Source organism: Nomascus leucogenys, chromosome 21 (genome assembly GCF_006542625.1).
Source record: "Nomascus leucogenys isolate Asia chromosome 21, Asia_NLE_v1, whole genome shotgun sequence".
Classification (NCBI taxonomy): Eukaryota; Metazoa; Chordata; class Mammalia; order Primates; family Hylobatidae; genus Nomascus; species Nomascus leucogenys.
This window is the reverse complement of record NC_044401.1, coordinates 27,853,862-27,876,928: the sequence shown is the minus strand read 5'-3', so window position 1 is coordinate 27,876,928 and position 23,067 is coordinate 27,853,862. Positions and strand designations below refer to the sequence as shown.

General features: G+C 37.5%; 1 pseudogene; it reads right to left on the bottom strand.

Moving 5' to 3' along the window:
• Positions 1-1,438: 1,438 nt before the first annotated feature.
• The window catches only part of LOC115832181, a 40,091-nt pseudogene continuing 18,462 nt past the window's right edge, over positions 1,439-23,067 (bottom strand).

Sequence of the window (23,067 nt, the reverse complement as noted above, 5' to 3'; positions counted from 1 at the left end):
GCATAATCAAATGAGAAGCAGGGAACTCCTCCCCTTTCTTTCACTCTTTTTTTTTCCCTCTCTCATGTTTTCTCCGTGTTTCTTTTTCCTTGCTTTTTTACATGAATGTAATTATCAATAGTCACTTGCTGATATTCATCCCCCATAGTACCTGGTGGCAATTGGGAAAAAAATTATATTTAGCAAGACAATTTCTGGGATGTGTCGAAAGATATATGTTACTTTTGCCTCTCGTCACCTTCTGAGCTCCAGTCTACCACCCAACCATAAATATTATTCAAATATTGGAGCTTTATCTGTCTTTTAACTGAAGAACTACTTCGTTGTATGAAGAGTTAAATGTCTATTATGTAATTTTATGTTTTATTCAAACAGTTGATATAATAAAGATATTCACATGCATTTTAAAATTATACACTGATTTATTATAAGTGATATAAAATACAGTGAAAAGAATTTATTTTTAAAAACTGTCAGTGAAACATCTGATACACATCTGGCTATGAATGGTAGATTCAAACGTGATAAAACTGCCACTTGAAATGCATCACAGTACTAGCAGGCAGGTGGCATTCTTACCTCCTTACTTCTTTGATTACAAAGATACAGTATTCATTATATCCCTCTATGGTTATCCTTTTGTTAAAATTTGTTCTGGTTTTCATAGTTCCTTTTGTACTTCAACAATCACATTTTGGCAACTTACTTTGGCAATTAAAAGTTGGATTCAAGGAAAACTATGAACTCCCACATTTGTGCATTCTCCTTTCCATCCCTGAATTCTGTCTTTTGTAATGTAGACCTTGTGTGACCCACAAAGCCAAATTTAAGAAATGTACCCACTTCAAATTTCCCCACCTATCCAACCTAATCTGATGTCTCATCCTGACAGATTGCAGCTGCCAAGAAGTAAGATTCCTGTGCTGCTCTCAGGAAAATTTGTCCCACTTGTTTTCTAATTCAATAAAGATACTGGTTTAAATGTGAAGCCACGCAAGAGAAAGATGAAACCAAAGCTGGTCCCCCTGAGGAATTGTTTTGAAATAAGACATTAGGACCCTCCATTCAATTCATATTTAATAGACCACCATCTCTTCTGCCTTCATCAGGAAAAAGACAAAAACAAAAACAAAATAGTATCTGCTTATGATTAATAGTATTTAATTACATGCACTTTTGTTTGAGTTTACTTCCTTGCTTTCTGAAAAAAAGATAGGTATTTAGATGCTAGTTCATGATGATAAAATTAAAATTTAGTTTTACAAACAAAAATTGAAACTGTCATTTGTAGGAAAAAAATTCAAATTTAAAATTGTTATTTTTCACAATACTTAGATAGCAAGAGAAGTAAGAATTTCTTTACTGTGATTTATATCACAACAGAATTTTTTCCTTGACAAAGGACCTTTGAAAAATCCCAGGAAAGGACCACAAAATAATCAAAGACTGCACATTGTAAATAAAACCCTTCAGGTGTTATTGAAACATAAGTATAATTACACACAAGGAAAAGGTATTATCAGCAGAGAAAAGATGGCTTAAGAATTCTTTGTCTTTTTCCAAACTGATGGACATGAGTGAGCTCTAATATCATTATGTTTAGAAATGGCTTCATCCAGATCCAACTGTACACCATTAATATTCACTTCCATGCAGCCATTATAAAAGGCATTCACTGGTGTGGCACTGAATGGAACATCTGTAAAAGTAAAATATTAGAATATTAGTCCAAGACTTTTAGCATCTTGTTTGTTTACAGTGAGAGAAGTCATTCAGACTTCCTATTTCCAACCAAATTCTAATCCTAAAGGAAAAGTTAATAATGAAATTCTATTCCATAAATATACATTAAGTGACTCCGATATACATGTTATTGTACTTCATTGAATTCAGCATGTCATGAGTTCCTCGGATTTCATAAACACAATTAGTTCCATTTAAACTTAGACATATTTGAGGGAGAGTAGAAACAAGCATATTCTTGTGATATTCTATTTTTATTATACAAATAACATACTATTTTCTCTTTAAACTTAAGCAACAGTTTAAGCTTTGTTAAATCATTTTCCTAACTCCAAATTATAGCTACTTGGAAATCTCTTTTAAATGTCATGATCAATATATCTCTTTTATTATTGTTGTAATAAAAGCAGATTTCTGTATTTTTCCAAAGAAATAATTTTTTGTTGAGCATACAATAGGTCATGATAGAGGATTCACTTTCATGTACTATTTAGAGTTCCTAAAAATAAGAATTTTCCTTCCTTTTTTTGGCCTCTCCTCTCCATTAATCTTAACTCACAATGGATATTCTTTAGCCCTTATTCTTCATCTTCAGTACCTTATGCCAAAAAAAAAAACCTTTACATTTTCAACTTCTAACTTGCCAACACAGTGAATAAAGTTCCTACTTTACTACGACTATGAGATCATAGCATTTGTTAAGAATCCCTTTCAAGTTGGGCTAAACATCATAGATTATGCCACTTTTCCTTTTTTGAGAAAAGAAATTACTCAAATTCATTCATTTTTTTCAGGAAAGAAATTACTCAAAATCATCCATTTCTCTTGGGTTTTAATACTTCACATGGAATTTAACATGCCTACTTTGCATGCAATTAATAATTTACCTATTCCACAGTTTATACTCTTAATATCTCAATATTTAGCTCCTCTCAAATTTTCCCCACTCTTTCTCTCAAGACATTTTGCCTGAAGTTAGTCCTCAGTGCTGTTGCCAAAATCCCGAAACCACTGAAATTTTGATAATTCTACTTCTTTTAAACTCTTTTTTGGTTTGATTTCCTAAAATTGCATTCAACTAACTTGTGGATAAGGTAGTAGGTAGATTTCAATATAGAATTTATTCATTTAAACTATAATTTTACTCCGTAATAATTAGGCATGCTCGCTACTTACCTCTATTGATCTGTCTATGTATCTATGTATCTATGTATCTATCTATCTATCATCTATCTATCTATCTATGTATCTATCTATCTATCTATCTATCTATCTATCTATCTATCTATCTATGTATCTATCTATCTATCTATCTAATCTATAGCTTTTAAAGCCTATTTACTTCTATTTCGCAAAACCCCAGATACAATTTCCATATATGGGAAATCGAGACCATGAGCAGTTTAAGCAAAATATTAAAGGTTATCAGAGGTCCAGACATCAAACTCAGAATTCTCCTCATGAGAAGAAATTGCAAATGTCATCTGAAAATGCTTCTAAATAACTTTCTGCCTCTTTTTTTCCATTTAAAGTGAAATATTGGTGCCAATTTCATATTTTCCAATATTCATTTAAAGATGAATCTGCTTTTCCTCCAGTTTTCGCCATCTTGGTAAATGGAATCTCCATCTACGCAACTGCTCATGCCAGATACCTAAAAGTCATCCTTATACCTGTTTTTCAGTCATTAAATCCTATTAATTTTGTTTCTAACACATATCTCCAATCTATTCACTGTCCCTTATCTTCATTGTTATCACCCTGGTCCTGCAGCTTCCTCAGCTTCCTCATCTGTAAAATGGGGATAATAATAGCACTTACCTCATTGGACTATTTTGAAAATTAAACAAGTGGATATATTTGAAACACTTTGAACAGTGCCCAGACTGTTTGTTTTGCAACAGTTGATGGTAGTTTAGATACTACAACTATTGTCACTGCTTTTTCATCTGGGCTACTGAATAGCCTCTCAGATCATCTCAATTAAACCCACTTTTGTCTCCCACCTATCCATCTCCATCCAGCATGCAGAGTGAATTTTTAAAATTGTAATATCGCTATACTTCTTCCTTGTCTAAAACTTTTAATAGTTTCATGTCTCTCATTATAAGACTTACAATCCTGAACTAGGTCTACAAACAATCCATCCAACCACTCAGTTCACAGCCTCATTCTACACTACCGTCTCCCTTGCCCAGTATGCTTTAACCACACTGATATCCTACAGATTCCTCCAGCATGTCATCTCCTTCCACTTTGCCCACACATGGAACATTTTACTTGCATAATAACTCCAATCCCCATTCCCACACCTGGTTAAATTTATTTAACCTGCTCAGTATCAGATTTATAGTTTAGTCTATTATTCAGACCAGTTGTTTCTGGCCCCCATGACCAGGCGAGAAGTCATATTTTCAGGTTCTAAAAGCAACCCATACTTTTCCCTCATAAAAGTGATCACAATTTTAATTATTTTGGTATTTTCCTAATTAGTTGTTTAATTCTACCTCTGCCACTAGATTATTACAATGTTGGGGGCACCTGGGACATAAAGTCTTTTTTTTTTTTTTTTTTTGAGACACAGTTTCCCTCTGTCGCCCAGGCTGGAGTGCAGTGGCGCGATCTTGGCTCACTGCAAGCTCCGCCTCCTGGGTTCACACCATTCTGCTGCCTCAGCCTCCCGAGTAGCTGGGACGACAGGCGCCCGCCACCACGCCCGGCTAATTTTTTTGTGTTTTTAGTAGAGAGGGGGTTTCACCGTGTTAGCCAGGATGGTCTCGATCTCCTGACCTCATGATCTGCCCGTCTCGGCCTCCCAAAGTGCTGGGATTACAGGCGTGAGCCACCGCGCCTGGCCTGGACATATGGTATCAATAAAAGTTGGATAAATGGGGCTGGGCACAGTGGCTCACGCCTGTAATCCCAGCACTTTGGGAGGCCGAGGCGGGCAGATCACGAGGTCAGGAGATCGAGACCATCCTGGCTAACACGGTGAAACCCCCTCTCTACTAAAAATACAAAAAAATCAGCCGGGCGTGGTGGTGGGCGCCTGTAGTCTCAGCTACTCGGGAGGCTGAGCCAGGAGAATGGCGTGAACCCAGGAGGCAGAGCTTGCAGTGAGCCGAGATCGTGCCACACTGCCCTCCAGCCTGGGTGGCAGAGGCAGACTCCTTCTCAAAAAAAAAAAAAAAAAAAAAAAAAGCTGGATAAATGATAAGATGAACTGAATAATAGATGAATAAATATTGAGTAAATAAGAACAAATATTGAACTTATAAGACTATTGTGATGACGAAATAAAATAACATATCCTTTCTGGCTGGGGTAGCCAAATGCAGCAAAACTTGATCAGCCTTAGTTCAACATTTTTAAACTAAACAAAACAAAAATATGCCAATAAAATGTCAGTACTAGCCCCTAGAAAAAGAATAATGAATACTGGATTTTATGTTCCCTTCTGATGCTTTTTTACTATAATTATATATTTAAAATATTAACAATTGGATTAAAATATACTTTTTAAAGCTGAAGAAAAAGTAAGCAGATACCTGGAAGGCCACCCAGGTATGTGGCCACTTTTGCTTTCATTGTTTTGTCCAAGAAGGCAAGTTGTCTTTGAAGTCTTCATAGGAGATGGTTTCTATTTTAGGTGGTGTCGACAACTCCAGATTCTTTCTGTTAACTCTAAATTCCAGATGAGATTGTTGATCAGAACATAGACTTAGGGCCTGTATCCGATATATTACAGTATTTTCAACAGATAACAGAATATCCTGAAGAGCAGATCAAAGATTCAGTATAAGCAAGGAGTAAGACTAATGCTGCTTAAGGGTGACTTTTGCGTTTTTGAAAGTCAAAAACTAAATTTCAATAAGGAAAGAAAATGTATGATAGAGCCTCTAAATTTAAGGGAAAATTACTAATTATTTTAAGAGTAATTTATAATAATTGTAACTAAAATTTAAAATATACATTGGTTTTACAAACTCAAAGTTTAGCTAAAATATAAATGTATACTGGTTTCTGAAAATTCATTAAAACAACCGGAACCTATAGGAGTGCCTTATATCTTTCTGTTTATGAGCCTTCCTAATTTCCAAGTTTACATATGAAAAGGGAAGGAGTTGAATCACTCTTTGTTGAGAAAAGACTTGGGAAATTTAAAATGCTTTAGTAAGCATATGCCAGCAAGACTAACAGGTTTCTTTGTGCCACACAAGCAATCCTATAGACTTGGGATAAAATAAATGAAGAGGCCCTGAGAAAGAAAAACCAGGAATTGCCATCAGTTCGTTATAGAACATTTACCAGAAGATTCTACAGAAAGAAAATGTGTTCATTCTGCTGAACCTTTCAAACTGCCGTTATGCCTAAATTACTCAATGTGTTGAGTATGATCTCTTCCTATAGCTTACGTGGCATAGAGGAAAGTGATAAAAACATAGTCAGAAATGTTTGTTTAGGAATCCAAGATACCTATTTTAAGTGAAAAGACTAACTTTGCAAATATAGGTTACTTGAGGAAATCTGTTATTGTGTTGTACATGTCCGTATCCTTAAACTCATTAAAAGAGATTGTCTATAAAGAAAATGCTCCAAAATGATCAATGGTATCTGGAATAATGTTATGAAATATCGCATAGACTTTGAGAAGGAAATCTGACATGCAAAGAAAGAACCATGGAGGCAAACACTCAAAGGATAAAATAAATATCAGACATGGCATGCGTTAACCTCCTCCACTACATGAATGTAGTGTTGAAGATAGGAATTCCATTTTGTTTAAAGAGAAAAACAAACTAGCAAACAAAAAACCCCTGAAATTCAAATGTAGAAAGCCCCTTAAAGACAGGAGATGAAAACAAAAACAAAAACAAAAACAAACTCATCAGGATATTTTTAGGTTACTTATGGTTAACCACCAGAAACTTCCCATCTTCCTCCCTGAATCATACTTTAAGTTCAAACAGCATAACTTGTTTTACTACAATAGACATTATTCAACCATAGGTCTCTTTCTAAAATCTGCTGAAAGCATCCAAGTCAGCTTTGGCATAAACGTCAGCTTCTTGCTGTAACTGGTTGGAATGCACTGTGGATGACACATAAACAGAAAGACTATGCTCTAATAGAAGTCTGAATAATACAGATTTTCTGATAACCCTCATATTTCCTTTCATCTAAGGCTTTTTTGTGTTCTTCCTCCTAATTTCAAATAAGAGTTGCCAGTAAGAAACCAAGTGGACCAGTTTTAACTTTCTCTCTTTTTTCCTAACTTACTCTTGGGAGAAAAGATTAAGAGTGTAAGAAAGAACAAAACATTATAATTAAGCACTGAATGTCTGACAGTGCACTGTAATTAGACTCACTTCTATGTTGACAGTACAGACTAATTCCCACGATGCTTAAAGGATTCTCAATAAGGGTGGATCTCTATGTACTCTATGGCTCCAAGCAGCCTGTGTGAGAGTCGGCCTAATCTTAGGTATAGATGCAGTAGGTTTTTCATTCCTCCCACCCCTTACTTCTTCGTTCAGACCTTGGAAAAAAGCCAGAAAAAAAGTAACAATAATAGACATTTTTTGAGTCCTTAATGATGTGCTTGAGATTGTGCCAAATACTTTACATAAGTTACTTTATTTAATCTTCAAAATAGTCCTTTGAGGTAAATACTGCTATGTATCCAATTTAAAAAATGAAAAGAAAAACAAGGCTCATATAGGTTTAGAGTTAAGTTACCTGCGATTTTTCAGAGGTGGAGTCCACCAAGGATACAGCAAAGGGCACTGTGTTGTTACCAGAAACCAAGGCAAGCATAACGCCAGTGCCCGTGGATGGATGAATATTCAAGGTCACATTTATATGCCAACCCTCAGCACTGGATACATTATCTATTTAAAATAATGAAACAGAAGCATGATCAATGCACTCCTGAAGTGCACCAGAAGGAATTATTATTAATACAGTCCAGGTAATATTCAAAACTATCTTGTGTAATAGTATTTTTGTTCCCTTTCTCAGTATCTATATAACCTAGGCAAAACAAAACAAACATTTCTTTAATGCAGGCAAGAAACATGCAAATGGAGTACCATCTTCCCGTTCTTCCTAGAAGAGAATTCTGGATTGTGGTGTTAAGGATTATCATGGATTTTCCCAGTTTGCTCTTTAACAGCGCTTCCTTCTCCCTTGCACATTCACCAGTGCTCAAATCTCAGAGCGGTCATATTTCCAAGTATACGTTTGAAAGTTCAACAAATTTACAGTAATAATTTAGAGAAAATCTGGGTACAGTTGCCATCATCACTCCAAAGGATAAATATGATCTATATACATAGGAGAGTTGGATAGTTCGATACTAGAGAAATACACTGACATCAGCAGTTAGTTTTGAAATCAGAATGGGAACCCTTGTTTTGTGAATCTCTTGTCATAATCCTTCACATTCTCTTTCTTATTAGGTTAATTGTCTATCCCACTAACATGCAAGCTCTAGGAGGTATATATCTCCATCATTGCTTTGTTTTCCCCAGCAGTCACTCAGTAGATATTTGTTGAATTAATATGTTTCCAGAGTAGTTGGATTACTAAAAATAATAGTTCATAATCTGAATGAAGTCTTCCTCATTTAATATGATGTAATGTATAGCAAAGCCCAAATACCACACGGAGCCCTTGAAAAGGTAAATGTGAATAAGGAAAATCATTTTCCTTTGACAAGATGTTCTTCCACTTAGCCACATATAATGTCACTAAGTTTTTCATTATAATCCTGTAATTCCCATCCAGAAGAAAAAAATATATAGACTGGGTGCAGTGGCACATGCCTGTAATCCTAGCACTTTGGAATTGCCTGAGCTCGGGAGTTCGAGACCAGCTTGGGCAACATGGTGAAACATCTTTACTGAAAAAAAAATACAAAAAATTAGCCGAGCATTGTGGTGTATACCTGTAGCCCCAGCTACTACTCAGGAGGCTTGATTCAGGAGAATCGCCTGAACTCAGGAGGCAGAGGTTGCTGTGGGCTGAGATCACACCACTGCACTCCAGCCTGGGAAAAAGAGTGAGACTTTGTCACCCCCAAAAAAGAATGTTTATACGTAATCATTGTGAAATAAGTAATTTTAATTGATACATCATAATTGTACATATTTTGGGGTACATATGTCATTTGATAAATGCATACAATGTGTAATGCTCAAATCAGGGTAACTGGAATTTCTATCACCTAAAATTTATCTTGAATAAGTAAATTTAATACAGAATATTCAATTCAAACTAAAATGAACACGCAAATGTATAAAAGTTAAAAATAACATTAAATATTAATTACAAAGTAGATCACTTACAAATTATCCATGAAATGATTGATTACTTATTAAAGTAATTTTTTTAGATACACTGTAACTTATTTTCATTATCTTTTCAGGATTTTCTTCCTTTGGCCAAATCATCATGGATTTAGTTTTATCCTAATTTAATCCTCACCCCATTTATAACTTTAAAACAATCTTTCGTAGGCAGAACAGAACTAGGCATTGTATTAATTTATGTTAGAAAAAGGGAAATCATTTTCGTAAAATTTTTCCTTAAAAATGTAGTAAAAAAGGCTGGGCACAGTGACTCATGCCTGTAATACCAGCACTGGGAGGCTGAGGCAGGAGGATCGCTTGAGTTAAGGAGTTTGAAAACTGACCTGGGCAACATAGGAAGACCCTGTCTCTGCAAAACATAAAAATTAGCAAGGCATGGTGGCATGTGGCTGTAGTCCTAGCTACTTGGGAGGCTGAGGCGAGAAGATTGCTTGAGCTCAGAAGGTCTAGGTTACAGTGAGCCATGACTGTACCACTGCACTCCAGCCTGGATGACAGAGAGAGACGCTGTCTCAAAAACAAACAAACAAATGTAGTAAATACAGACCATGAAAGATGGGAGAGTGGGAGGAGGGTAGGGGTTGAAAAATTACCAATTGGGTATCATGTTCACAGTTTGGGTGATGTATACACCAAAAGCCCAGATTTCACCACTACACAATATATCACAATATATGCATGTAAGAAATCTGCACTTGTACGTCCTAATTACATAAAAATTTAAAAATTTGTTTTAATGTAGTAAACACTTCTTTTTTTTTTTTTTTTTTTTTGTGAGACATGCTCTCACTCTGTCATCCAGGCTGGAGTGCAGTGGTAAGATCCTGGCTCTCTGCTGCATCGACCTATTGGGCTCAAGCCATCCTCACACCTCAGCCTCCTGAGTAGCTGGGACTACAGGCGCATACCATCAGGCTTGGCTAATTTTTGTATTTTTTTTGTGAAGATAGGGTTTCACCATGTTGCCAAGGCTGGCCTTGAACTCTTGGGCTCTAGCTCTTTGGGATCTGTCTGTCTCAGCCTCCAAAAGCTCTGAGATTGTAAGTGTGAGCCACTTTACCTCGCCCTTTTTAGGTTACAAATAAACACAATTAAAATGTAATTTTTTTCTTAAAGCAGAGATATCACTTAATGCTAACTATTTATAATGCAAAGTGTTAGTAGCACAAATAATGAACTACTAAAAAAGAAAAAGACAAAGAATTCAATAAAATAATTAGACTATATAAATAGCTAATAAACATATGGGAGGATATTCAAGTTCAGTAGAAATTAGGGAAATAATATTAATATTCAAACCTACAAAATTTAATTTTTGAACTATCAGATTGGAAAAAAACTAAAGCATACACTTTCTCATTCTGTTAGTAGAAATATTAATTGATAAAAGATTTTTGGAAAAGAATGTAATTGAACCTCTAATAATTATATATTTGCATAACCTTTGATAGAGATAACCTAATTCTAAAATTTTCTTCCATAGAATTAATCACATAAAGGTAGAAGGATGTATGTTTTAGGATGTTCACAGAAGTATTATTTATAAGGTTAAAACCCTAGGGTCAGTGTGGCAAAACTCCCTGCTCCACTTAGGCTGTAGAAAATTGGAAAGAGCACCACTCCCACCCTTACAACAACAAAAGCCAAATTATCTGCATAATCATGACTTTTCTTGGAACTATCAAAGAGCTGAGGTCACAGAGCAACAAACTAACCAGAAACCTAAAGAAAGACAGGTGTTTCCAGGGAGAGCCAGAATGAGAACATTTTCTAACCCAGGGCAGACAGGAGATGCCATGCAATTTGGTAAAAATAATTTACGTAAAGATTTAAACAAATTGGTGAACTCCATGTGGGGGCTGATGTAAGAGTTTAGAAGCCCTAGAAACTACAGACACAAAGACAATTCATGCTCATTCACAGGCTCTTCTCCACAGACCTTACCGTGCACTCAAGAGAAAACAGAGTGCAGGGAAGGAGACCTGAGAAAGCCTCTCTCAATATGGTCCTGAAAGCAGCACCAGCTACAGGGAAGCCACAGAGCCCCACCTAGATCCTTCTCAGTCTCCTCTACACAACACAAGTTTTGAACCCAGGAGAAAGGCAGCAAACTTTGTCATTAGGACACATATGAAGACTCATTGCAACTACAGATTAGGAAGAACAAACAAAGCTATCTATCATGGAGAAGGAGCAAGAAAACATCTTGAGTCCTGATCATTAGACATCTCTCCTACTGATGAAAGTCAGGGAAGAGGAACAGTGAAAATAATAATAAAATAAAATAAAATCGGTAAAAATATGTCACTAAGTGTATTTGGTTTGAGGCATATTGCAGGGAATTATTTAGATCATACAAGTTTAAGTTACAGTGCATTGGTTTTATGACTCCACGCTGACATCTAATGTTTGATTGAAAGGTTTTATTCTTTCAGCTGGGCACAGTGGCTCATGTCGGTACTCCCAGCATTTTGGAAGGCCAAGGCAGGCAGATCACTTGAGCTCAGGCGTTCAAGACCAGCCTGGTCAACATGGCAAAACCCCGTCTTTACCGAAAAATACAAAATTAGACAGGCATGGTGGCGTGCGTCTGTAGTCCCAGCTACTCGGGAGGCAGAAGCAGGAGAATCACTTGAACCCGGGAAACAGAGGTTGTAGTGAGCCGAGCTCACACTACATTCAGCCTGGGCATCATAGCGAGACTCTCTCTCAAAAAAAAAAAAAAAAGAAGAAGAAGAAGAAAGAAAAAAGAAGAAAGAAGAAAAAGGAGAAAAGTTAAGTTTTAAGTTTTATTCTTTCATCTTTAAACAGTTACTGGCAACAGGATCCCAACCATTTCTACGTCTTGGCAAAGGTCCCATTATAATAGTTTTTTTTTTAGACAGAGTCTCCCTCTGTTGTCTGGGCTAGAGCGCAGTGGCGCGATCTCGGCTCACCGGAAGCTCCGCCTCCCAGGTTCACGCCATTCTCCTGCCTCAGCCTCCGGAGTAGCTGGGACTGCAGGCGCCCGCCACCGCGCCTGGCTAATTTTTTGTATTTTTAGTAGAGACCGGGTTTCACCGTGTTAGCCAGGATGATCTCGATCTCCTGACCTCGTGATCCACCCGCCTCAGCCTCTGGAAGTGCTGGGATTACAGGCGTGAGCCACCGCGCCTGGCTGTAATAGATTTTTATATATTCTTCTATCTGTTTTCTACGCTATTACGTACATATCATGGGTAAACAATGCAAATGAATATAAGAACAGATGTGGTCATCAGGAACATTCCTATTAATAAGAGCACTTTTGTAATCATTTACACATATATATGTGCGTTAACTGAGTGGATAAGAATTAAATACTTTTTAGTTTTTAAAAAGACACAAATTTGGCCAGGTGTGGTGGCTCATGCCTGTAATCCCACGACCCTGTGAGGTTGAATTGGATGGATGGCTTCAACCCAAGAATTTGAGACCAGCCTGGACAATGTGACAAAACTCCATCTGTATCTGTACAAAAGCTACAAACATTAGCCAGGCACGGTGGTGCACACCTGTAGTCCCAGCTACTTGGGAGGCTGAGGTGGGAGGACCTCCCAGGAGGTTGAGGCTGTAGTGAGTTGAGATCGTTCCACTGCACTCCAGCCTAGGCGACAGAGCAAAACCTTATCTTAAAAAAACAATAAAAACACAAATTCTTTAGAAAGAGACTATTAAAGTATTTAAGTGTAGAAGTATGAATGGGTACTATTTGTTCACAAAATGCAGATGGTATCCAGCATTGTGGTGGTTTTTCTATAACTCATGTTCCAATGACAGTCTTATTCTAAGCAGTCTCAAAATCCAAACTCAGACCTTCAAATAGGCAGATAAGAAAGATACATGGTCACAAATTGGATAACTGTTTAGAAGAATTTGTTGTTAACGTAGTTCACTTTAGAGTAGTTTAACTGCAGTTTAAATAATATTATAGTACATTTTATCATACTAAACACTGCTGTTTAGTAAGAGATAGACGATTTGAACATGAATCCAATTTAGGGCTTTACCAAAACATGTATAAAATAAAGAGTTGAACAAGAAATTCACATTTTAACTTACTTTTTTTTTAACATTTTAGCAAAACAAATAAAAAAGTAGTGGAGGAGAGAACTTGGATATTAATTGTATCCAGTTTCTAAAGGCAAATTTTAAGTCCAGGTGGGAAATTTCATTTTTAGTCATCCATACACCTGGTATGAATACTTGAAGATTTAGTCATAGCATTAACACAGCCAAACTGAAAGACAGTATACAGAGATAAAAAGTCAAAATTTAAGGATAGGAAAACAATGAAAAACAAAAGAAATGCACTAGTAAAATGACTTGTTAGAAGGCTGAACTAACAGGGAATATTTAAGTCTGAAGAAGAAAAAAGAGTTATGATCAATGATATGATCTTAAAGGTATAAAGAAAAAAAAAACTAGATCTTTTACTTTCCCAAAACCACAACAGGAAATGAGGTGCCAGATGAAGTGTTGATGATGGAAATCAGAAAAGTATTTCTGAAAAGGAAAAATAAAATACAATGGAAGAAGTTATTGCAGTGGATTTCTTTCTATGGCTATGTATCTTACTAGAAGAGAATAAAAAATATAATGTCTGACAACAAAGGATAAACAATGATTTTGCAAAGTTTGTAGCATGCAAAGACTTGCAATGAAACGTGGCTTTATAATGAAATTCCTTATTGAAACATGCACACAAGTGTGTACATGCACATATAATAAGAAAATTTTAAAAAATCATGTTATCAGTACTGTAAACTAAAATGCAGGCCAGGCACAAAGCTCCCACCTGTAAACCCAACACTTTGGGAGGCTGAGGCAGGAGGCTCACTTGAGTTCAAGATCAGTTTGGGCAACATGATGAAACCCCATCTCTATAAAAAATACAAAACAAAACTAGCTGGGCATGGTGGCATGCACTTGTAGTCCCAGCTACTTGGGAGGCTGAAGTCAGAGGATCAATTAAGCTCTGGAGGTCAAGGCTACAGTGAGCCATGATGGAGCCACTCCACTCCAGCCTGGGAGACAGAGTGAGACCCTATCTCTCAAAAACAAACAAGAACTAAAAAGCAGTTCCACAATATCACAAGGCTTCAATGTCAATAAAAATGTGTTAGTATAAGCACTTACAGTCATTTTTCAAAAAATTTGCTAGTAAAATTTCTCTAACTGGGATTATTCTCACACAGTAAATGTGTTTTAATTCTACCATCCTGCTCTTACCTTTACAGTCTTTCTTATTTGAAAGCATAACAAAACCACTTTTACAGGAACAGTGGTAACTTCCAGGTGTATTATTACAAATTTGACTGCAACCTCCATTTATATTTGAGAGATCTTTGCATTCATTTATGTCTAAAACAGGAAAAATATAAATTATTTTTAAAGTAATATAACCAGCAAAGAACTTTTCAGGAGACCAATCCTGATGAGCTGGGGGAGGGAGGGTTCCTATACATACCAAATTCACACTTTTCTCCTTGCTGACCTGGTTTACAAGTGCAAGTAAAAGAAGCTTTTCCAACTTTGCAACTCATATATCTATCTTCATTGCATGGCAGAGGACTACATTGGTCTGGAACGGCTGAAGGAAATAGACATCTATTTTTTTTTTTTTTTTTTACCTCATGTCATGGTAAAATAAAATTGTGTGCACTATAATAAAAATCCTGAAGTCTAGAACCAATGAAAAAAAAACACAACTCCTTCTTTTAAATAATACTTTTCTTAAATTAAAAAGTGAGCCCATTAGGCAAATATTTATAATTATTTTGTAAAAGTAAACTACAGATGGCAGCAGTGGCCCATCTAGAGTGGCCGCTGCCAAGATGCCAGCTGCAGCGGGGAGGTGGGCCAGGGCCTCCCACTCCATGGAGCAGGTAGGAGTCCCACACTCCCTGGATGCTGCTGCAGCTTCCCTGTCATGGCTCTGGACCTGGGTGTCTCTGTGCTCTTGGGGACCTGCTCCCACTGCCAGGCTTCTCCCTGCAGCAGGCATCCACTCTGATCTTAGAGGCATGGCCGGGGCTGCACATGCCACAGACCTGGTGAAAGCCAAGGACAAGGGGGAGCCCCACCCCTTCCAAACTGGTGGGACAAGAGTCCCCTGAGTGCAGCTGCAGCTGCCCAAGCCTGGCTGGAAACCTGGGCCTCTCTGTGCTCTTGAGGGCCTGGGAAGGCCCATTCTGCCCACCACAGGCTCAGAAGTGCCGGCTCTTGCTTCCTGGCCTCTCCTCACTCCTGGCACCCACTCTGGTCATGGAGCAAGATTGGAGCTGAAGCCGGCTGCTCTCGCAGCCTGGCCGGGTGAGCATAGGTTCAGGGCAGTGCTAACATGCCAGCCCCCTGCCACCTCTAGTCTTTGGGCTCCAACAAGCATGGGAAGGGAGCTGAGGGGGGTGCTGAGGGCAGCTCAGTGCTGGCCTGCAGGCACCCCCTTGGCACAAACAGCCTGGGTGCCATGAACAGTGGCAGGAGGTAGACAGCTTCCTAGATGGAAAAGGGTGGGTCCTCTGTGAAGTCCCACCTTCAGGCTGGGGAAGGCCTGAGGCCTGTGGGCTGGGCTGTCAGTCCTGCTGACTGAAGGGGAAACACTTCGTGCTTTTTCCTGGGCCCACCCATGGCAGCCCATGGACCAGTCAGCATGCACTTTCCTCCTCTGAAGACCATAAAAACCCCAGACTCAGCCAGAGCACAACAGATATCCAGACAACCAGCTGCAGAAAGGAGCTATCATCTCCAGGGCCTCCTCTGTACTGGGAGCTGCAGACATCGAATGACCTGTCTGCAGAGAAGAATCACCCTCTCCAGGCCCTCCTCTGCTGAGAGCTGCTGATGGGACAACCAGCTGCAGAGAGAAGCCACCCATTCTAGGCCTCCTCTCTACTGAGAGCTGCAGAGACAATGGGATGACCTGGCTTCAAGTCCTCATCTTTGCTGAGAGCTGAACACTTGATGGGACAACCTGCCTACAGAGATGAGCTACCCACTGAGGGTCTCCTCTGAGTTGTTCTAATGCTCAGTAAAGCTCCTGTTCATCTTGCTCACCCTCCACTTTTCTGCATACCTCATTCTTCATGGATGCAGGAGAAGAACTCAGGCAAAGGCACCACCAGCCACCAAAGTTTCCAGCCAGAAAAGCAACACCCCAAAAATCCCATAACACTACTTTTGCATTGCAAGTATATATAGTATTTCATAGTTGTAATTTAGATATTTTTCCAAATATATTACCTCATTTGAGCCTTAGAACAATTCCATGAGGTAGACAGAACAATACTATTCTCAACATTAAGAGAAAAAAAAGGCTAGGCATGATGGCTCACACCTGTAATCCCAGCACTTTGGGAGACCAAGGCAGGCAGATCACTTGAGGCCTGGACAACAAGGTGAAACCCTGTCGCTACTAAAAATACAAAACTTAGCTGGGCATAGTGGCACATGCCTGTAGTCCCAGCTACTCGGGAATCTAAAGTACAAGAATTGCTTGAACCTGGGAGGCAGAAGCTGCAGTAATCTGAGATCATGCCACTGCAATAGAGCAAGGCTCTCTCTCAAAAAAAAAAAAAAAAAAAAGAAAGAAAAAGAAAAAAGAAAACTCTCAATTTGGGCTAAGATGCTGTAACAAGGAACAGATTTATCTTCCTGCCTTAAATAAGTAGAGATTCAGTCTAACTATGCAAAATAATGGTTTTTCAAACATTGGAGAACAAGAAGGAGAACACCGTGATTCCTAAGGAAAAGAAAATGAACAAGCTGAGACCTACAATTGGACCACATTACTGCCTGGAGATAGCTTCTATGCAACAGTGCAAGAAACACAAACAGAGCCCAGTGGTCTCCCTGGGTTGAGAAAACAAATATTGGATTTTGGGAAGATCAAATTAGAATTTTGCTGGTCAGAGTACCATAAAGGCAGAGAGAAGGAAAAAATATGTGTGTATGGAAAGAGAAAGAGAAAGAGAGATAGAGGAAAAGAGAAAGAGTCTCCAGAGATCTGCAAAAAGATCCCCTAGGGTCTTTGGCTGAATGACGATTTACACGGGAAAATTTCCAGAGCTCACAGAGGGGTAGAGATAGTTTGTTTTAAACTACCCAGACCTAAAATATTTCACAGTACAAAGGGCATCAGGTAGAATCTTCACAAGAATTATTATTATTATTATTATTGAGGCTAAATTAGTTCTAAGCTAATGGCTACTCCAGATTGCCTTAACAGAACTTAAAATCAAACCTCAAAAGATTTGTTTTTAATGTATTTCACATAAGTTACCTAAATGCCACAACAAAATCAAACACTATTTGGAAGAAGACAAGAAAATCTAGGACCCAGCAACATAAGCTGTAAGTTTATTTTCTTTTCCTTGGGAGTCACAGTGTTCTGCTTCCTGTTCTCCAATGTCCAAAACCATTATTTTATATACTTAGACCAAAGTTCTACTTATTTAAGGCAGGAGGATAAACTTGGTCCCTATTACATCATCTTAGCACAAATTGAAAGTTCCAAGTTCTTTTTTCTATTCATACTGAGAATAGTATTGTTTGTTTGGTCCAGTAAACAATTAAAAATAAGTAGGGGTCAGATGCAGTGGTTCACTCTGCACTATGGGAGGCAGAGGAGGGAGGACACTTGAGGCCAGGAGTTAAGAGTAGCTTGGGCAACATAGCGAGATGTAATCTTTAAAATTAATTTAAAGAATAAATTCCCCAGCTGTGGTTGGAGGAACATGCTTCTTGTCCCAGCTATTTGAGAGGCTAAGGGAGGGGGATAGCTTGAGTCAAGGAGTTTGAAGTTACTGTGAGCTACAATCACACCACTGGACTCCAGCCTCGGTAACGGTGAGAATTCATATCCAAATAAAATAAAATATAATATTAAATTAAATTAAATTAAAAAATAAATAGGCATGTAAAGAAACAAGAAAAAACTAATTTATAACCAAGAGAAAAATCAATAGACAAAAATATATCCAAAATGAAAGAGATGACCAAAAATCAGAAAAATAAATAAATAAAATTATTTTAAATGCACTCCACATGTTCCAGTAGTAAATATAGGCATGATGAAAAAAATGAAATAGAAGATGTGGAACAGACCCAAATGGAACTTATTGAAATGAAAATAAACTATATAAAATGAAAAATACACTAAATGGGATTAAAAGTAAATTATACATGAGAGAAGAAAAGAAGAGTGAACTTGAAGACGTAAAAACTATCCAAAATCAAGGAAGGACAGATAAGTAGTATACAAACAATAAATACATAAATAAATTGATAAATAACTAGAGCATGGATGACTTGTTAAACAATATGAAATGGCCTAATACATGTTATTGACATTTTAAGAGAAGAGGAAAGATAGCAGGGAAAAAGAAAAAAGAAATGTGAATAAATAATAGTAAATCGTTTTCTAAATTTGATGAAAACTATGAACACACAAATCCAAGAAGCCCAGTAAACATCAATCAGGATAAACCTAAAAATACTATATCAAATTAGAGAAAACCAGGGAAAAACAGAAATCTAAAACACAGTGCATACATAGAGAAAAAAAAAGCTAAGAATAACAGCAGATTTCCCATCAGCATCTATTCAAGTGAAAGAACAATAGAGAGACATCTTTGACATACTGACAGAACACTATCAACATGGAAGTCTTTACCCACAAAAATATCTCCCCAAAATAAAGGCAATATACTATTTTTTAATTAAAAAATATGAGAAAGGCTGGGTGCAGTGGCTTATGCCTGTAATCCCAGCACTTTGGGAGGGCAAGGCGGTCAGATCACAAGTTCAGGAGATCGAGACCATCCTGGCTAACATGGTGAAACCCCATCTCTACTAAAAATACAAAAAATTAGCCAGGCATGGTGGCTGGCACCTGTAGTCTCAGCTACTCGGGGGGCTGAGGAAGGAGAATGGCGTGAACCCGGGAGATGGAGCTTGCAGTGAGCCAAGATTGTGCTACTGCACTGCAGCCTGGGTGACAGAGCAAGACTCTCTCAAAAAAAAAAAAAAAAAAGAGAAAATCCACCTTCATCAGATATTTAGTTTAAGAAATGTTAAAGGAATTTCTTCAGGCAGAAGAAACATGTTGTCAGATGGAAATGTGGATCTACAAAAAAGAATATGGAATGCCAGAAATGATAAACATATGAGAAAATACAGAACAATGTTTTCTGGGCCAGGTGCCAATGGCTCATGCCTGTAATCCTAGCACTTTGGAAGGCCAAGGTGGGTGGATCACTTGAGGCCAGGAATTTGAGACCAGCCTAGGCAACATGGCAAAACCCTGTCTCCACAAAAATACAAAAAATTAGCCAGGCCTAGAATCCCAGCTTCTTGGGAGGCTGAGGCACAAGAATGATTTGAATCCAGCAGGCAAAGGTTGCAATGAGCTGAGATTGTGCCACTGCACTCCAGCTTGGATGACAGCACAAGACTCTGTCTCAAAAATAAATGAATGAATGAATAAATAAATGAACAAATAAATAAAACAATATTTTCTCATTTGATAAGTTATTTATAAATTAACATATCATGGAGTTTATAATGTATAGTATTAAAATGTAAGGCAGAAACAGCACAAAAAAGTAGAGAAAATGAGGCCTGGCACAGTGGCTCATGCCTGTAATCCCAGCACTTTGGAAGGCCAAGGCAAAAAGATCACTTGAAGCCAGGATTTGTAGCTAGGCGACAAAGTGAGACCCTATCTCTACAAACAAATTTAAAAATTAGCTGGACATGGTGCTACATGCCTGTAGTCCTAGCTACAAAGGAGGCTGAGGCAGAAGGGAAGAAGGATTTCAGACCAGGAGTTCAAGGTTGCAGTCAGCTATGATCACCCCACCACACTCCAGCCTGGGCTAGAGGGTGAGATCCTGACTGAAAAATAAAAAAGAAAGAAAGAAAAGAAAAGAAATGAGTAAAAGAAGTTTGAGAAGCATAATTAACAACAGGAGATAAAATGGAATCAACCACCCCCCACAAAAAGAAACTCAATTAATCAATACAATTGCAGTAGGAAAAGAAAAAAATAAAACAAAGAACAGATGGGATTAACAGACTTTAACCATCATCAATGGTAACATTAAATGTAAATATCTATAGCCTAACACTCCAATTAAAAGACAGAGATTGTCAGATTGGAGAAAACAGCAAGACCCAAAAGAAACTCGCTTGAAATATAAACACACTGGTATGTTCAAAGTTAATGGATGGAAAAGTAAACCATAAAAACACTAATCAAAAGAAAGCCAGAGTGACAATATTAATATAAGATAGATTTTAGAATAAGGAATATTATCAGAGAAAAGAGCAATATTAAGAAGTACAAAGTAAGGCCTGGAATGGTGTTTCATGCCTGTAATCCTAGCACTTTGGGAGGCCCAGGTAAGAAGATTGCTTGAGTCCAGGAGTCTGAGACCAGCCTGGACAACACACCCAAGACCCCATCTCTATAAGAAGTAAATTAGCAAGGAGTAATGACATGTGCCTATAGTACCAGCTACTCAGGCAGCTGAGGCAGGAGGACTGCTTGAACCTAGGAGGTTGAGGCTGCAGTGAACCATGATTGCACCACTGCACTCCGGCCTGGGCAACAGAGCAAGAGCTTGTCTAAAAATAAATAAATAAATAAAGTACAAGTAAAGATCAATTATAGTGCCTTGTTTATTTTCTTCCTAAAATGTCAAAGCACTTTATCAATATAGCAAAAGACAGGCCATTTGTTTTTTATTTGTAATTTCTGTCCCCTCATTTGACACTGCAATAGTCCCATGGTTTCTGCACATTTCCACACCAGCTTCTCAACTTCCCAGTCAACTGTACATGTTCTTCCCATCCCTCCAATACTTCCAATACTCCCAATACTTCCAATATTTCTATGTCTTTGCATATGTTAGGCAAAGAAAATTTTTGTTGTTAAATAAGTAAATAACCAACCTAGCTAATGCCTAATTAATTCCACAATTTTTAAAAAAAGTCTTCATAAGATTAAATTTTTTTGAGATGTGGCAATACTTAGGTATTAGTTAAAAATCATAGAAAAGAAACTAATAGAAAAATTTTATCAAAATTATTATCCTTCTGTTCTTTGGTAAATTTTAAGAAAAGATAAAGCATGAATTAAATAATTAAATATACGTGTTCAGACAAACTATTCTATCTGTGTAATTACAAGCACTTTAGAGAAAAACACAGTTAAATGAATATCTAGAGAATGTCAATCCTGGATGCAAAATATTCTCTGAACAAACATCACAATTTATATCTTGCAGTTGCACCATTTGCTTTTACTAATTTACCAATTTCCCAACAAAGAGTCAAAAATAATCTACCAGAATTATCAATAGGCCCTTTGTGAACTTCAGAGCAAGAAAGCTAATTTGATTGATGTAACATTTCCATGTTTATATTATCAGTGCCAAAAAGTTAGAAGAATAAACATAGCTCTACTTTGAGCTATTAATCTACTGTAACGTTTAGTCACACTACATGATTATGCAACAACAGTGAAAATAAAGCTGTTGGGAATAAAAATTCCGAAGCTGATGACCTAAAGCTTACTAAACACAGAACACTGTTTAGTTTAAACATTAGGCAAAAAAATTCATTTTGAGTAATACAGCAGCATTTACAACTATAAACAAGTATTTCAAATGTAGTCTGAAAATATTTCCTTTCTGGGCATACAACCCATCAAAGGATCATTTCTCAATTTTTAAACATTAGTTTATATTAGCGTGGGTGTACTTTACCTACAGAGTTTTTGTTTTGTTTTTTCAGTTGATGGTAGAAGTGCTTACCATTGACACAGCTTCTTAGGTCAGGATAAGCATTAGTTGATTGATGTGCAGCAGTGAATAACCCAGTTTGAAAAGAGCGAAGACAAACTGAAAATAAAAACGAACACAATCTTCTTAGAGTAGACACACGTACTTGATCTGAATTCATGGTAGGAACTGTCCCAAGAGGTAGGATATTTATGCTCCTGTGGATTCACAAGATTCAGTCTTCAAAATGCAACACTAAATGTTTCCATCTACCTTTCTGAAAAATTAAAAATCTACAAGCAAGACGGCAACAGATATGGAATCATAAAAAATAGGTCTGTGACAGCTTCTTCTCTCTGGAGAAGAACCTTAAAGTCAGAAGTGAAAAAAACCTGGGTTTAGCACAGAAATTTATTGTCATATAAGTCTATGTTTCTAATTCCATAGCAGAAACAAGATGTTACCCTCAAATCTATTGACCAGAGTCTGATTTATAAAGTATATATAATTAAGTCAATAGAATCAGTTTGTGTTTCTACTTGCTATAGGCTACTTCCAATTCTTCTAATGTTACCCTGAGATTAATACAATAATATTTGTGTAATGCTTCTATATTACAAAACAGGTTTACTTCATTCCCTTCATCTTCACTACAACCCTGTGAAATCAGATATATAGCAACGTACTAGCAATATCTACTAGGAAACTAAGAAATAACAGCTGGAATTGTAAAGATGAAATACTTTGCAACTTTAACGTAACTAGGAGTTACTTAGTGTCAAAAATATATTTTTTTTTTTTTTTTTTTTTTTGAGACGGGGTCTCGCTCTTTCGCCCAGCCTGGAGTGCAGTGGTGCAATCTCGGCTCACTGCAAGCTCCGCCTCCCGGGTTCACGCTGTTCTCCTGCCTCAGCCCCCGAGTAGCTGGGACTACAGGCGCCCGCCACTGCACCTGGCTAATTTTTTGTATTTTTAGTAGAGACGGGGTTTCACCGTGTTAACCAGGATGGTCTCGATCTCCTGACCTCGTGATTTCTTAACAGGCACTAAAGACACTATATGTATTACTTCATTGTTCAGACAGTCACCGGCTTACTATAGAAAAAAAAAAGGTGTTTTACTTAGCTTTTGCCGAGTAACAAACCATC